General features: G+C 35.2%; 1 protein-coding gene across 4 annotated transcripts in view; it reads right to left on the minus strand.

Annotated features, from left to right (window-relative positions):
- The window catches only part of CHODL (chondrolectin), a 347,429-nt gene that overhangs the window by 90,823 nt on the left and 237,557 nt on the right, over positions 1-19,049 (minus strand). The gene's annotated exons all lie outside the window — the stretch shown is intronic.

The following is a 19,049-nucleotide window of genomic DNA, read 5'->3' on the forward strand; positions in this document are numbered from 1 at the left end:
AGAGCACTCAGAAATAAACCTGTGCTTATATTGTCAATTAATATATGACAAAGGAGGCAAGAATACAGTGAGGAAAAGACAGTCTCTTCAATAAACAGTGTTGGGCAAACTGGACAGCTACATGCAAAAGAATAAAACTAGACCACTTTCTTATACCGTATACAAAAACAAACTCAAAATGAATTGAAGACTTAATCATTAAGACCTGAAACCATAGAACTCCTAGAAGAAAAAACAGAGTAAGCTCTTTGCCAGTCTTAGAGTTTTTATTTACAGATCTAATTTGGGGGGGGGTCTGTTTCCTCAGGCAAGAGCAACAGAAATATAAACAAACAAATGGGACTACACAAAACTAAAGAACTTTTGCAGAGCAAAGGAAATCATCAACAAAATGTAAGGGTGTTCTAATGAATGGGGGAAGATATTTGCAAATGGTATGTCTGATAAGAGGTTAATATCCAAAATATATAAACAACTCATACAACTATCAAAAAAAACCCTAAACAATTTAATGAAAAAATGGGCTAAGGACCTGAATAGACATTTTTCCAAAGAAAATATACATATGACCAACAGACATGTGAAAAAGTATTCAACATCACTAATTCACCAGGGAAATGTAAATCAAAACCATAATGAGATATCACCTCCCACATGTCCAAATGGCTGTCATCAAAAAGAAATATGATGATGTGGAAAAAAGGGAACTTTCATGCACTGTTGGAGGGAATGTAAATTGGTGCAGCCACTATGGAAAATAGTAGGGAGGTTCTTCAAAAAATTAAAAATAGAACTACCATATAATCTAGCAATTCTACTTCTGGTATTTTTCCAAAGAAAACAAAAACACCGATTCAAAAAGATGTAGGCACACTTCTGTTCATTGGAGCATTATTTACAATGGCCAGGGTATGGAAGCAACCTACATGCCCATTGATAAATAGATAAAAAAGATGTGGTAAACATATATACAATGGAATATCTCTCAGCCATAAGAATAAAATCTTCCCATTTGCAACAATATGGTTGGACCTAGAGGGTATTACGGTAAGTGAAATAAGTGAAATCATATAGTAATTGTCTTTCTCTGACTTACATGGAATCTAAAAAACAAATGAACAAACATAACAGAAACAGAAACAGATACAGAGAACAAACTGGTGGTTTCCAGAGAGGATGGGGGTGGGGGATGAGCAAAATAGGTGAAGGGGATCAAGAGGTGCAAAGTTCCAGCTATAGAAGTCACAGGGATGTAATGTACAGCATAGGCAATATAGTCAATAATACTGTAATAACTTTGTATGGTGACAGATGGTAATTAGACTTACTGTGATCGTGTAATGTATAAAAATATCGAATCACTATGTTGTACACCTGAAACTAATATAATATTGTAAGTCAGTTATACTTCAATTACAAAAAATCATCCATATTTCAAAGTTAGCAGATATATATTTGTGTAGAAGAAACTTTCAATCACTATAATTAGTTACATCTGCAGAAAACTTACAGTTGTTGTAACCCCTCTTCCCTCAAAAATCAAACTGCTGAGTTTTCCTTTTGTGATATTTTTAGCAAAAAATAATAATGAAATAGAGTGAATTATTAGAAAGTGTAAATGAATTTCAAATATGAATAATTTGCATAGTTAAATATCATTTGTGCCCAAAGTGAAAACAATAGCTTTGGAAAAGTAAACCTCTAATATTATGCTTCTCAAGAGATTTTTTTGTTTTTTGTTAGGTCATGGGAAATGTTTCTCTGTGTAAAAGAGAAACGGGATTTCAAAAAGCTAGGACTGTGCTGTTGCAAAAGAAAATTCATTCAGATGACAAAAATCACCACAACATCCAGATAAGTTGCTTTTTTAAAATGCCTAACGTTGAATACACATTTCCTGGCTTAATCTGTAGCCAGTTCCCCTAGTTAGCGTAACATATAAACCATCAAAGACACACCCTTCCACACAGTGTAACAAAGGATTTCTCTTTGAATCTCCATCTCCCTCCCTCCCTTCCTCTTTCCAGATATTTTACTTTATATCTCTTTTATTTTTCTGTACTGAGACAACATGGAAGAAGATGGTTATGCCACAATTCCTAATTGGTAAAATTTATCCCAAGTTTATCCCACATTACAGCTGGAATCCCTGGGATCTAGTTTTGAATTCCTGGGAAAGGGACATGATTTGACATAGTTTGTGTCAACCCCTGGTCCAATCTCCTATCATCACAAGATAATAAGATAATAGAAACATAGATATAATATAAACAGGTATTATAGGAAACACCTCAAAAAACCTTATGGCCAAATATGGAGAAAGATGGCATGCATTCTCAGAGAAAGGGACTCCAAAATATATCTGTTCAAAATACCTTTAAAATGTATTTAGAAAGTAATATGACAGATTATCCTCTTTTTAAAAAGCCTTTGGAGAATGGCTTTTATATTTAATCAATATGACAATTTCATCTTTTCTGCACTTAGATCATGTCTGATAAAGGTTTTTAGCCCTCAGAACTGTAGTAGCCAAAGATATCCTCTTGGTTTACCTCCATATACCTTGGCTCAGACTAACACTTGTGATACAAATGTGGACAGAGTGGGTAGCAGGCAAGGTAGGACCCAGAAAACTTCAACTTCACTAGGTCCATAGAATAAAATGACAATAGGGTGACCAGGGATTTTAAATAGTGGTTAATGCAGCCCTAGGAATGACTGATGTACTTGCTTTTACTTTGAAATCAGCTTATACAAAATTGATTAAAAGGGTGTGAATTTCCATTTTCTACTTAAGCCTTTCCATGAGTGTATTTTTCACTAGGCTCTATTAAGATGTGGAACATAAATCATGGAAAACAAGGTATACTTGAAGCAGAAAATTCAGGACCAATAGATTCTTAATGAAACTCAACCGCTCAGTGTCCCCTAAGGACTTGTTATGGTTGTGGAGAAAGGACAGGCCTTGGAGCCAGTTAGACCTGGGTTTGAATCCTGACATCTGCCCTCAACTTATCCTTTGGGACAGCCATGGGTAATATCCTTAAATTACCTGAATGTCAGGTTCTTTATTCATCATGAATTTCAAAAGTAGTGCTCAAAGTGGTGTTCATGTGAATTAAAATTGATAATTGCACATTGCTAAGAGGAATGTAAAATGGCGCAGCCGCTTTAGAAAACAGTCTGGCAACTTATCCAAAGTTTAAGTGTAGAACTAATATATGACCCAGCAATTCTACTCCTAGGATATACACCCAAGAGAACTGAAAACATACTTCTACAAAAGATATATGCCTGAATGTTCATAGCAGCATCATTAAGAGTCAAAAAATGGAAGCAACCTATATATCCATCAGCTGGTGAATGGATAAACAATGTGATAGTCACAATGAAATATTACTCAGCAATAAAAAGGAATAAAGCATTGATACATGGCTAAGCCTTGACAATGCTACCCTAAGCGAAATAAGCCAGTCACAAAAGACCATATGTTGTATGATTCTATTTATATGAAATGTTCACAGTAGGCAAATCTATAGACAGAATGTAGATTAGTGGTTGCCTAGGGCTGGGGAGAATGAGAAATAACAATTAATAGGTACAGGGTTTCCTTCTGATGTGATGAAATGTCCTAAAATTACATTGTGGCGATGACTGCATAACTCTGACTATATTAAAAAACATTAGGGCTTCCCTGGCGGCCCAGTGGTTGAGAGTCCACCTGCCGATGCAGGGTACACGGGTTTGTGCCCTGGTCCGGGAGGATCCCACATTCCGCAGAGCGGCTGGGCCCGTGAGCCATGGCCGCTGAGCCTACGCGTCCGGAGCCTGTGCTCCGCAACGGGAGAGGCCACGACAGTGAGAGGCCCACATACCGCAAAAAAAATAATAATAATATTAAATGGCATACTTTAAACGGGTAAGTTTTATGTTATACAAATTATATTTTAGTAAAATTCTTTTAAAAAGTGATAATGGGTGAAATATGTATCAATTTATAATTCATTCATGCCAGGATAAATTTTATATATAGACTTTCCCTTCATATTTCTAGTCATAGCACCTCATCGTAGCTTAGAATAAATAGGAATAGGAATAAAATAATAAATACTCTAATTACTATTTAAATACCTTAAATAACATTAGTGTTAACTAATAATACTATTTATAAAAATAGCTATGAATTATACTAGGCACTGGGCTAAGCATTTGGTATTTATAAATATCCTTAATAATCATGTGAGAGATATGTAAAATGGATTAAGAGTACTTAAAAGCTGGGGCTCTGAAACTGTTGATTATTGCCCCAATTTATAAGTCTAGTAAATAGTAGAGTAGATAAACCCAATTCTAGTTGATTCCATATGTCAAACTCTTCAACAATATGCAGCCTCCCCTTCAGGGCCCTGATGGATATATGTAAGTAGTTTTAGAACATCTCATTTAATCATACATTTATAATTTCCCCCCAAATTTTAGCTAAGTTCATTACATAAACTAGACTGGACAATATTGTTTCTTTCTGTAAATTCTCAGTACCTCCGAGATACCCTGAGAGAATATTAACTCCCTTCTGAATTAGATATTGCAATCATGGGCATACTCTTAATTACTGATTGATTTGTACAAACCAGGTCCACATCAACAGGCTCCACAGCACCCCTTCACCAGGATAATGAAGTCTAATTCTGCATCCATAACAGAATTTCCTTCATCATCAACTGGGTAACCACTGGGATCCTGGGCCAATGCAACATGCCTCAGCAACATTGGCAGGAGTCCTTCCAAGATAATATTGTGCAGGCAAACGATTATCTATTAATGCACTGTCAGAAGAGCATATGAGGTTACTTCTATCTTGCACAGTGGATTTCTTGAAATTTTGTTAACAAGCAGAGCTTTAGTTTTAAAATGTTCCCAATGATAAAAGTTAACGTTCACCAAAATGCTAACTATAACATAGGTATTGGTTTTTCACATGTATAATCTCTTTTAATTTAACAATACTACAAACTAGGTACTATCATTACTTTTTTACAGATATGGAATATGGGGTAGAGGGAAGTAGAACCAGGATATATCAGGCAGCCTAGCTTAAAGCCTATAACCTCTTAACAATTACTCTACAGTGACTCCAAATGCTTAAAAAATCAATATCAGTAAATAAAAATCCTTAAACAATGTCACCATAAAAATCCATATACAAGAAGGTTCTATAATGTCTAAGAAACCAATTAAAAATTTCAGTGTTGGGACTTCCCTGGCAGTCCAGTGGCTAGACTTTGCCTTCCAATGCAGGCGGTGTGGGTTCCTTCCCTGGTCGTGGAGTTAGATCCCAAGATCCCACATGGCTTGCAGCCAAAAATCCAAAACATAAAAACAGAAGCAGTATTGTAACAAATTCAATAACGAGTTAAAAAAAAAAAAGTTCCCCTACTTAAGAAAAAAAAATTTCAGTGTTGAGATTTTATTTTGTGATTTTTTTAAACACTCCAGGAAAACTAAAATACCATGATGCATGAACTGTATACTGGGTTTTTAAATAGTTAAGTCTATAAATAATTATGTAAACAAATTACAAACACAACATAGTTAAATAGATTAGTTTTGTATTGGTGTTGTTAAAAACCCATTGCTAGTTTTGTCTGAGTGTCTGTTTTGTTTTTGTTTTTTAAAACTTGTTCTACATTCAATCAATGATTACAAAAATTAAGGGTTAGTGTTAAATTAATAGACCTTTATATTTCAAATTTCACTAACTGAGTAGCTGGGGGTCCACTGAGACTTTTATCATGTCAATGTTTAAATAAAAACTTACCCTTGAATGCCTTTCGATGGGGCATGTATTCTTCATGTATATCCTATATCAGCCCATGAATTTATGGCATTGAAAAACATGTTATATTAGTTGAAAATGCATTTATTATGTTAGTTCAGAATGCAGCCCCAGTCATGCAGATTCCTGTTAAAATTGAGGAGGGGGAAGAAGAGAGGATGCCATCTATACAGAATATTTTCGGACATTTTGATTCATTTGTAAAATATATAAGTATTTTCTTATATTGCTAGTATAAAGAGTTTGCTTTTAGTACTCTCATTAAGTCTTTTGTCAAGTAGAAGGAAAAGTAGAGGGAAAAGAAATGCTATCATCACACATAATTGATCTCTACATAGTAATGAGAACAGGAGAGTCAAGATAAAACGAAGGCCTCTTGATTTATTAATCCCCAAAAGCTATTCTTAGGTTAAACTTAAGGGTGAAACTGCCCTAACTCTACACTGGTAGGAATAAGGGGGGACAATGACGAGTTTCTAGCAGTCTGGAGTAGGTCACTGAGAAATTCTGAAGTAACAGCCATAAAACTGGCTTGGGTTTGTCCGTACAAGTCTGAAACCTTAAAGCAAGAGGCAAAACTGAATCCTTTCAGAATGGTGAGTATAATAGCAGAAATGAATTCAAGGTGGTATTCTGAAAACCAAAGTAATTAAGATAGGAATCAATGAACAGAGTTCAAACACCCAAGAGTTAGGACTAGAGGCAGAAAACAGGCTAAAATGGGTCAAAGAGCCAGCAGGATAAAAAGGAGGGCAAAGCAGATGCCTGGCTAAGAGTTTTGCCAAGCAGCGGGGTGTTCCTGCACAACGTCAAAACAAATGGGGGTTTTCAACTCAAGAGGTTTCAGTTGTTCAAAAGCAGTATCTAAGTATATGTCTATATGTTTGGTGGTGATAAGAATTGGATATTTTTTAAAAGACAGCTTAACAGAAGGTAAGGTTTTGGAACTTTGGCAAGAAGTGAGACAAGCTTCCAGAAGACAGTATTGTCCCCAAACTGGTATAATTCCACAGTAAACTAATACAGTATGTAACTTAAAGCTGAAACTCAACAGTAACAAAATTAATTAAGATAACCACAATACTTTCTAACATGCCTTACAAAACTATGAGTATGATAAATTGGTGATACTCTGAAATTAAAGCTCATGAAATTTTTGTATGTGAAAGAGGAAAAAAAAGATTAAGCAACTATTGCAAAGCATAAAGTAGTACCTGTATTTATCATCACTACCTCTTCACGTCACTAAAACACAGATAATTTGAAGGAAATACTGTAGCGAATATATTATCCAATAGCCTTGTGAAAATAACTTGTATCCAGGATACAGTTATAAAATTTATATCACAAACAATAATTTAAATTATAAGTTATTAATTTGTGGCTTTACAGCAGACAACTAGCTAGAAGATCTCTAAGCTAATTATTACCAACCATAAGCCTGATGACCAAGACTTATCCCTAGCCGATTTCTCAAGGTTTACATCAATTGTGTGTATTGAATAGGGAATGAAAATATTTTTTAAAAAAATCACTCCAGTGCTCTTGTTGAAAATAAATATTTTTTTCATTTGGACCCAAGTAAGTAGATTTTTCAAAGATTAGCAAATTTGTTTATAAAGTGACGTTCTAAAGCAGTTGAATAAACACAATTAACTTTTCCTGGAAGTGTATTATAAATAACTTACTGTTGATGTGGCACTCTAAACCAGTTGAATAAACAGTTAAACAATTTACTTATATTGTAAATTAGATAAATGATACAATATTAAATAAGCTTTAAAATTGGCAAAACTTTGGTAATTAGTTATATCTATGGAAACAACTTACTGACTATACTGGCATCATTTTGTTTACGTATATTGGCACATTTTCTGGCTTTATGAGGCATCCATGCCGTGTCTGAGCATTTCAGTTTTAAGTCAAATATAATTCATTTTGTGAAGTAGGTTGATACTAAATTGTCATGGATTCCATTGAGATAAGGTCAAAATATGATTTTGTAAATTTTGCATGTCAAGAATTATGCTGAAATACATACAGGAAAAGCAAAAGAAGCAAATGATAAAATCTGCATCATAGAAAGAGCTAGACTGTGAAGAAAGAAGGACCTAGATTTGTCTCAGCTCTCCAACTTTTTTGCTACTTCAGAATTTTATACAATTTACACACTCTCTTTCAACCTTAGTTTAGTCAACTGAAAAATAGGTTTAATAACACCTGCCTTGTTGGGTTGCTAAGAGTATTTACAATAATATGTATAACTCCCTTAGCATGGCACTTAGCATACAATGAAAGCTGTATAAATTTGTTCTTGCTAATATTTGTATAATTATCATACTGTGAACTCTTGACCAGAAATTGTATTTTTCATTTAAATTATTTCTCAATCTAATTTTAATATATTTTGTTATTAACATCTAAAGTCTCTTATTCTCTCTAGTAAGTAGGTACTGAATCTTTTTCCAATCTTGACTATTTCTTCTGGGCTTGCCAAATAATAGCCTTTCTTTAAACTACTTCAATACCCTTTCATCATATGTACCCTGTAATATTAACATGCATATATTTTAACAATGCCTTTACATATTAGTTATATTTTTCCCATTAATTAGAAAATAAGTTTTGTGGCAGTCCAGTGGTTAAGACTCCATCCTTCCAGTTCAGGGGGGCATGTGTTCAATCCCTGGTTGGGGAACTAGGATCCCACATGCCTGCGGCATGGCAAAAAAAAAAAAAAAGTTTGGTACTATGCTCCCAACGCTGTGTGTTAAGCTCAGTGGAGACAAAGGAAACAATGTCTATACTTTGGGGACTTCGAGTCTAGCTTGGAATACACGTGTTACCATGGTATGATATGGAGAGGTTCAGGATGCCAAGAAATTATATCAGAGTTACAGTTATAGTTTTTTTCTGATAACATTAACTACATGACATATGAAAATGAAGTTACTTTAAAAATGTTCTAATAATTAGAAAGATGAAGCTGAAAATCACAAGAGGTACCATAAAAAATAGCAAAATTCTGCAATCTACTCAATGTGAAATGAACTCAGAAAGGAATAAACAGGAAAAAACAATTAAGGGGTTGTGATTCAATATACACTTCTCCTCAAACTAAATGGATGCCACCTTATGGTTTAATCACAGATGTTAGAGTGGTAAGAATTGACTCTAGCTTCCTGTTGGGAAGTTAATGCCCTTCTCTGAATAGTTCCCAGCACCTCTAATGGATATATATCTTATTTGACCTAGTGGAACGCAACTTCTAACTTCATTCCCCAAACCTATTTCTCCTACTGTGTTTGTGAGTTATTACCCATTACACAGCTCAAGACTCTCTGGAAATAACTGATTCCTTCTAATCCATTATTCCCTCATAAACTATAACTAAGATAGTTTTATTTTCTTTCTGCAATGAATGTCGCATCCATTTCCCTCCTTTCGCCTTCCCTGTGTTGCTTGTCTTGTAGGTCACACCCTCATCACATCTTGACCGCTCTTCTAATTATCCCTGCCTCCAATCTCTCTTCTCCTTTCTTTTCTCCTTTCCCTCCTTCATCCTGCCCAAAAGTAATTTCCCTACATCACAACTCTTACCATAACATTCCTCCATTTCAGTAAACCCTTTCTGGCTCCCAATGGTCAATAAAGATTCATCTATTTAGCCTTGTTTTAAAAACATTTGTTTCAAGCACACTTTTCTGCAATCCTTATTAATCTTAGGAAAGAATACTGATTTTCTTAATTTCAAGGACAAGAGATGGCATCAGATAGAGGTCTCAAAAAATTCAAACAAAAATTTAAGCTACGTTGAAGGAATTATATTTGCCAGCACAAAGGAGGTAATGGTCCATTCCATTATACCTGCCTTAGAAAAAGGGTAAATAATGAAAGTTTATGGACATATTTTTTAATATCCTGTTGCCAGAAACAATTTAGCTATAATATATAGACATACACAATGACCATGAAATTCCCTTCTGTTTTAACAGACTTCAGTGTTTGATTTTGGGAGAAGGATATAACTGATAGACCATATTATGTTCTTAGAATTACCCCTAATAGTGGTCCTAGAGCAGCTGACCCTACACCCTCCAAACACTTCTGTTCCTCCCATTTCAGTCCTTGACCCTCTTTATATACTCTTTCTAGATGAGTTCATTCATTTGCATGAGTTTAAATATAACCCATATACTGTTATTTCCCAATTTTTTTCTTTATGCTCAAACTCTTCTGAGCTTGAAATACATATATTCAACCACCTACTAGACATCTCTGTATGGAAGTCTAAAAAAATTTAACAAAATCAACATAACCAAAACTGAACTTTTGATTCCCACCTCCACCACCAAAAAGTTGTTTCTCCCACTACCACTTTGATATCCTCTTCAGCACTTTTTTTTTTTTTTTTTTTTTAAACAAGCCAGGGTCTTTCATGCCTTAATGATCTTTCACACGTCCACAGTGCAGTGCCAGCTATTCTCTGGTTATTTCTTAAAATTCAAGGGTTTTTTTTTTTTTTTTTTTTTTTTGCGGTACGCGGGCCTCTCACTGTTGTGGCCTCTCCCGTTGCAGAGCACAGGCTCCGGACGCGCAGGCTCAGCGGCCATGGCTCACGGGCCCAGCCGCTCCGCGGTATGTGGGATCTTCGCGGACCAGGGCACGAACCCATGTCCCCGGCATCAGCAGGCGGACTCTCAACCACTGTGCCACCAGGCAAGCCCCAAGGTTAGTTTTAATGTAACCTCCTCAAAGAGATCTTTCCTGATTACTCAGTATAATGATGTAGCTTCATCTCTGAATGTCTCTATCTTGGTAATCTTTCACAGAATTTGTTACAAGTTTTAAATATTTCATCAAGTTGCTTCTTTTTTAATAGATCTTTCTTTACTGGAGTATAATTGCTTCACAATACTGTGTTAGTTTCTGTTGTACAACAAAGTGAATCAGTCATATGCATACATATGTCCCCATATCCCCTCCCTATCCCCATCTCTAGGTCATCGCAAAGCACAGAGCTGATCTTCCCGTGCTATGCTGCTGCTTCACACTAGCTATTTTACATTCGGTAGTGTTTGTGTCGATGCTACTCTCAGTTTGTCCCAGCTTCCCCCTCCACCTCCCCCTGTGTCCTCAAGTCTATTCTCTGTGCCTACGTCTTTATTCCTGCCCTGTCACTAGGTTCATCAGTACTTTTTTTTTTTTTTAAGATTCCATATATATGTGTTAGCATATGGTATTTTTCTTTTTCTGACTTACTTCACTCTGTATGACAGACTCTATGTCCATTCACCTCACTACAAATAACTCAGTTTCATTTCTTTTTATGGCTGAGTAATATTCCATTGTACTTATGTGCCACATCTTTATCCATTCAGCTGTCAGTGGACATTTAGGTTTGCTTTTATGTCCTGGCTATTGTAAATAGTGCTGCAATGAACAGTGTGGTAAATGTCTCTTTTTGAATTATGGTTTTCTCAGGGTATATGCCATATATGACAAACCCACAGCAAACACCATACCCAATGGTGAAAAACTGAAAGCATTTCCACTAAGATCAGGAACAAGACAAGGATGTCCACTCTCACCACTATTATTCAACATAGTTTTGGAAGTCCTAGCTATGGCAATCAGAGAAGAAAAAGAAATAAGAGGAATACAAATTGGAAAAGAAATAAAACTGTCACTGTTTGCAGATGACAAGATACTATATATAGAAAATCCTAAAGATGCCCCCAGAAAACTACTAGAGCTAATCAATGAATTTGGTAAGGTTGCAGGATACAAAATTAATACACAGAAATCTCTAGCATTCCTATACACTAACAACAAAAAATCAGAAACAGAAATTAAGGAAACAATCCCATTTACCACTGCAACAAAAAGAATAAAATACCTAGGAATAAACACCTAAGGAGGCGAAATACTTGTACTCAGAAAACTATAAAACACTGATGAAAGAAATCAAAGATGACAAACAGATTGAGAAATACACCATGTTCTTGGATTGGAAGAATCAACATTGTGAAAATGACTATACTACCCAAAGCAATTTATAGATTCAATGCAATCCGTATCAAACTACCAATGGCATTCCTCACAGAATTAGAACAAAAAATTTTACAATTCATATGGAGACACAAAAGACCCCGAATAGCCAAAGCAATCATGAGGAAGAAAAACAGAGCTGGAGGAATCAGGCTCCCCAACTTCAAACTATACCACAAAGCTACAGTAATCAAGATAGTATGGTACTGGCACAAAAACAGAACAATAGATCAGTGGTACAGGATAGAAAGCCCAGAGATAAGCCATCAGTTGCTTTTTATCTGTCTCCTTTATCCAATTATAAACTCCGTGAGGGCAAGGACTATATCTTTCCTGTTCAACAATCTAGCTCCAGAGTCTTGCATAGTACCCGGTACATAGCAGTATCTCTGAAAACATTTACTAAGTGAATAAATAGGTGCAAAAGGAAAAAAAAAAAAAAAACAGCACTGAAAGACTATGTAAGATATCACTGCAAGTGAGAATGCCTTTACCAGCTACTTTTAAATTGCATCTGTACTGCATTTAGGAAAGCTCAGTATATAAAAAAAGTCACATTACAAAGAATTTGTGTTAACAAAAGATAAACCAAAGTGAATATTATATGAAAGTTAGTGCTTTACAGATATTAACTACTTAATCCTCTTTACAAACTTATAGGGTACCAACTAATACCATACACACATTAAATAAAGAAACTGAGGGGCAAGTCTGTGTCTTGCCCAAAGTCACACGGTTAAAAGTAGAAAATCCAGGATTTGAGTGCAGGCAGTCTGGCTTCAGTCTGCATGCTAGCTAAACCACAATAGTTTTGCCAAAATGCCTTTATATCTAGGCATCTCTCTTAGCTTTTTTTAAATGTAGTTTCATTTGCAAAAAAAGAAAAAAAAATGTGAAGTGCAAGTAAGCCCTCAGGACTATACCTGTGGTATAAAGTATAACTGTATCCCTATCTAGGGCTAACAAGCTCTACCAGGTTAGAACATGGGTATGTTTTTTCCCTCATTGACTTAGGACTGGACCAAACAGGTTCCACTTTTCTAATTAGAAAAAGCCATTTCATCATTTAAATTTTTTGCACAATCATACATTCATCCATTAGTTATCTCCAAAAGCGCTGTCAGCAAAAATTGTATCTTCAAAAAATGACAAGAGCTTATAAACTTGGCCTTACATATGAAAGTTAATAGCCAAGAGCAACTGTGTTTCCTAATCCAATGTAGTCCTTAAAGAATTCTAGAATTATTGATGCCATAAAATTCATTTAATTAGAACTTTAGCATTAAGATTCAAGGAAAACTAGTAGATATTGAATCCAATTCTTGGAATAGCACTTTACCTGGTATAAAAAACTGAATTCCAAGAAATAAATCCTTTGTGTGTTACCTACATCTAATTTTCAAGTACAATTACCATATACAGTGTCGCACTGTTTGTTTTTTTTAAGAATTTCCTTTTCAAAATGTGAATGAAAATAAACATCACTATTCTGAAAGGCTTAGCAAATACATCCTGTACTTGTCTTAAGAAAAATTGTTTAGAAACACTACAGATGGTATTTAGGCATTCCATTTTATAAGCAATTGATGGTTTCCTTTATGATTTCTACTTTATCAGGGATAAAGAGCAGTAATTATAAGTATCTTGTAAGCAAGTCAAAGCAGGGCTAAACATGTACATTTCAATTGTCATTCAGTTATATAAGTTTAAATTTAAAGCCTTTACTTAGGTCTAAAAAGGATACCATCATGGTATAAAGCTCACCATTATTCCCCATATAACATACCCTGAGAAAATTACCCACTCATGGGAAGTGTGGTATTAGCTGTATTTATACTTTCTCAGTCTCTTTTGTCAAGAAAAGTGTTTCTACCAGAAGAATACCAGTACACAGTTATGAGTATAGATTAGGGTACTGAGAGTAGCATGAGAGTGGAAACACAGTTGTGTAAGTTGTAGTAAGTCCCCAACATATTGTCCTTACAAGGCTCATCAAAACTTGCTCTTGTTACATTGGGCATTAGATTCTGACTATATTAATTAAATGGGATCCACTCAGTCTACTTTCACCCTATAATAATGCTTGAAGTCATTAGGACATTATGAAAACAAAAATATGAATTGAAAATTACCAAACCAATTAATGGAATGAGAACTTTTAGAGTTTACTGTTTGTGGTAGACAATCCTATGATGATCCTTGAATAACATCCTCCTCATGAGTGTACACAGGACCTTTAACTTGATTCTAAACAGAATATGGCAAAGGTGGGAAATCACTCCTGTAACTATGTTATTTTATATGACAAAGATGAAGGGATTTGGCAGATGTAATGAAGGTCCCTAATCAATTGAGTTTAAGTTAGTCAAAGGGGAAAAGAGGAAATTATCCAGTCAAAGGGGAAAAGAGGAAATTATCCTCATTGGGACTGCATAAACAAGTAAACTTTTTAACAGTGGGTCTAGAGTTTAGAGCCATAACAAGTCAAAGAGATACTCTTCCTGGTGTCAAAGAAGTAAACCACCATGTTGTGAACTGCCAATGGAGAGAGGTAGCTGCTAGGAGATGAGAATCACAGTCTTACAAATATAAGGAATTCAATTCTGTCAACAATAAGTTTGTGAGAGGACCATAAGCTCTAGATGAGAAGCCAGCCCAATATGACATCTGGATTTCAGTCTTGTGAGACTAAGCAGAGGACCCTGTTGATCAGCGCTCAGACTTCAGACCTACAAAACAGTGACATGATAAATGGGTATGTTTTAAGCTATGAAAGCTGTGGTTGTTATGCAGCATAGAAAATATACTAGGAGACAGGACTACTGGAATGGGGGAGTAAGTACATCTGAAAATCTACTCCTCCATAAGAGCAATAAAAACACTAACAAAGATTCGCAAAATTAACTTTCAGAACTCTGAGAAAAAAAAAAAAAAAGACTTGCACCAACCTGAGTATTCCTTACTCCAGGAAAAGAGTTGAATCCTGTTAAGAACAGCTGGCCCAGTCATGTTTTAACCTACATTATCCCATCACCTTCTCCCCACCTCTGCTCTGGCCTTGAAAAGTCAGTCTTAAAACCAAGATAGCTATGAAAATTGCTAGACTAGCAACCACTGGATGGGAAAAAAGAGGTTTAGAATGGTTTTGAACTGAAAGCCCTATTCCTAGAGAACTTGTCATTATTTGATCTATGTGGTTACTCCCTGAAAACCTACACTCATAGGACCTGTTTTATTTGACCTGATTTAGAACTCTCTCAGGGAAAACAACTTTTCTCCTAAGATTTTTGTCAGGGAAAAAAAAAACCAGTTGCAATTGTCTAACACTATACCTGCTTGAGGCAAGAACAACAATGGAAGCATACAAGAAGCTTAAAACAGGGGATGGAGGGAGGATTTAAAAGGAAAAACTGTGGGATTAGATGCCTGTAGGGAAATTTTAAAAACTGACATATTCCTGGGAACCTAGAAAGTCTTGAAAATGTGGTGATAAGTAAAGGCCCGAGAGGCCCTTAATTTCCCATCTGTAGCTCACCTCCAGGAGCTCCACAAGTAGGAAGTGATGGCTATGATAAGTTGTAAACTGCTGCACCCCAGTACTCCCAGAGTCCCTTAGAAAAGTGTGGGAGACTTACCCTTTCAAGACCTTTAAGGAAATCTCTGTCCAATTCATTAGCTGGCCACTAAGCTACCTGGGCAGAGAAATCAGTGGCCACAATGACAAAGAATACAGTCCAGCAGCAACAAACACAGGGGAGGACATGGTGGGGGGAACAGTTCTTTTAATGTCTTATTTAAAATGTCTTATTTTCAAACAAATTACAAGACAGGCATAAAAACAGGTTGCATAGCTATACACCAGGGGGGAAAAAAAATCAGTAGAACCTGTCCCTGAGGAAACCCAGACACTGGAGTTACAAAGCAAAGATTTTTAAACAGTTACTATAAATATGTTGAAATAACTAAAGGAAACCATGTCTAAAGAACAAAGGAACGTATGAGAATGAAAAAGACTATCATTAAATAGAAATTATAAAAAAAAGAACCAAATAGAAAATCTAGAGTTGAAAAAAATCAGAAGTTCACAAAAGATTAGAACAGAAATAAATGAAATAAAGAAAAATAATAGAAACAACCAAAACCAGAGGTTATCCATTGAATCACATGGCTCCAGAACTCATACAACCTGGCTTCAAAATTTACTACAAAGTTAGAGTAATCAGGACAGTGTAGTTCTGGCTTAAGAACAGATATATATTCAATGTAATAGGAAAAAAAAAAAAATGACAAAAAACTTTAGCTAGACTAGTTGAGAAAGTGAGACAAATTACTAAAACAGGAATGAAAACAGAAGACATTACTCACTACCTTATAGAAATAAAGATTAAGGGAATATTAATTATTCACAATCCTGCCAAATTAAATAACTTGATGAAATGGACAAATATTCAGAAAGACATAAAGTACTAAAACTGACTCAAGGGCTTCCCTGGTGGCGCGGTGGTTGAGAGTCCGCCTGCCAATGCAGGGGACACAGGTTCATGCCCCGGTCCGGGAATATCCCACATGCTGCGGAGCGGCTGGGCCTGTGAGCCTTGGCCGCTGAGCCTGCGCGTCCGGAGCCTGTGCTCCGCAACGGCAGAGGCCACAACGGTGAGAGGCCCGCGTACCGCAAAAAAAAAAAAAAAAAACTGACTCAGAAAGAAACATCTAAATTGACCTATAACAAGACACTAAATTAGTAATCAAAAGATTCTCACAGAGACAGGCCTTGATGGTTTCACTGATAAATCCTGTCAAACGTTTAAAGTAGTAACGGTTGTTCACAAACTCTTGTGAAAAAATTGAAGATGGAACACTTCCCAACTTACTTCACGAGGCCAGTCTTCCCAGAATTCCAATACCAGTCGAAGATATCATAAGAAAAATACACGCTAATATCCCTTATGAATATAGACACAAATTCTCAAAATATTAGAAAACTGAATCCAGCAACAAAAAGAATTATAAAAACGACCAAGTGAGATTTATCCCAAGAATGCAAGGTTGATTCACTATATGAAATCAGAATATAGCTTCTTAACACAACGGGGAAAGAATAACCTTTTTAACAAGTGGTGCTTGGACAACTGGATATCTGCAAACAAAATAAAGTTGCACCCCAACCTTACACCATATAAAAAGTTACTTCAAAATGGAGCAGAGCTAAATGTAAGACCCAAAACAATAGAACTCTTTGAATACAATATGAGTCAATCTTTGTGATCTTGGATTAATGTTTCTTAAACATGACACAAAAGCAAACACATAAACTGGACTTCATCAATATTAAAAAGCACTGTGATTCAAAGGGTATCATCAAAAAATTAAAAAGACAATCCATGGAATCAAGGACATATTTGCAATTCTCATATGATAAGGAAGTGGTATTCAGAATATATAAAGAACTCTTATAGTTCAACAATAAAACAGACAAATAACCAAACTTTAAAATGGACAAATGATTTAGACATTTCTCCAAAGACAACACACAAATGGCTGATAAACACATGAAAAGATGTTTACTATCATAAGTCATTAGGGAAATGCAAACCACAACTGCAATGAGATACTATTTCACCACATTAGAATTGTTAAAATAAAAATATAGATGATTACCAGTGTTGACAACTCAAACTCTGGAGCAAGAATACTTGGATTCAAATGCAAGTGTTGTCATCCACTATGACCACAGACTAGTGGTTCAGCCTCCCTATGCCTCAGTTCTCATTGGGAAAATGTTAGTAACCTTATAGACTTGTTTTAAGGTTAACTCAAATAATAAGCATAAAAAGAAAGGACAAAAAAGTTTTAAAGTGGTAGAAGTATATAATACTTTAAGTCTTAATAAAAACACCTCACAAAAAATCTCTATCTCCCCTAAAAAAGAAACACAAAACATGAAACTAGAAATTAGAATGGTAACATAACTCTTTATAAAAAAATGTAAAGAATTCTAATATTGATCTTGTCTTACCTGTATACAACTACATTTGAAAAGTTGATAAAATGAATTACCAAACTGACCCTGGAATAACAAAAACTAAACATGTTGTTTTACCAGAAAGGAAACTGGGGGGAAAAAATAAACCACCACCACCACCAACCCCCACCACCCCCCTCCCCGCCAAAAAAAAAAAAAAAAACCTGAAATTACTAGGCTTAAACCTTTTCATAGGCACACGTTACCAACCTTTCATGGATTAGGAAACTCCATTGTTGTTTAAACCACTCAAAATGTAAGATAAGAAATTCTTTACAGTACCAGCATGGAATTAATCCCAACATTAATAGTACAATAAAAGATCTATAGAATCAATGTTATCAATAAATAATGATGCAAATTCCTAAATAAAATTATAGTAAATAGAGTTCAGTAACACCAAGTGAGGTCATTTTGGGAATATCAGGATAAACTATTTGAACTATTAATATAACTTAACATAATACTAATTTGGAGGAAAAGGCCTATTACGGGACAGATCTAGATTGCCCTTATACGGACCTACACATCTCAGAATCAGAGTCAGCATCATGTTTAATGAAGAATTACAAACATTCTATGGTAGGCAGTATTATAAGATGGACCTTAAGATTTCTGCTCCCTTAATGTATATACCTTGCATAATTCTTTCATTGAATGTGGGCAGAACCTGTAAACATAACATGATGGATATACTAATATGTATAAAATGGATAACTAATGAGAACCTGCTATATAAAAAAGTAAAATAAAATTCAAAAAAAATAACATGATGGGATGTCATTCCTTGATTATATTTCGTTACATACAAAAGGTATTTTACATGAATAATTACAGTTACCTATCAGTTGATTCTGAGCTCACAGAAAGGGAGATTATTCAAGTGGTCTTGTCCTGATCATGTGAACCCCTTAACAGCACCTAGAACCTTCCTGGAATAAATAAATAAATAAATAAATGAAAGACAAAGGTAATAAGTACTAAAAACCCATCACTTCCTATTTTACTACTGTCTATACTTTTCAGGTTACTTATGTCTGATACACCTGTATGGAATAAATGTTATAGAATAGGGTAAAAAAAAAAAAAAAAAATCTGAAGCATAAGAGGGTATGTGGGTGGGGGAGGGGATCTCCAGGC

The sequence above is a fragment of the Delphinus delphis genome, chromosome 4 (genome assembly GCF_949987515.2).
Source record: "Delphinus delphis chromosome 4, mDelDel1.2, whole genome shotgun sequence".
Classification (NCBI taxonomy): domain Eukaryota; kingdom Metazoa; phylum Chordata; class Mammalia; order Artiodactyla; family Delphinidae; genus Delphinus; species Delphinus delphis.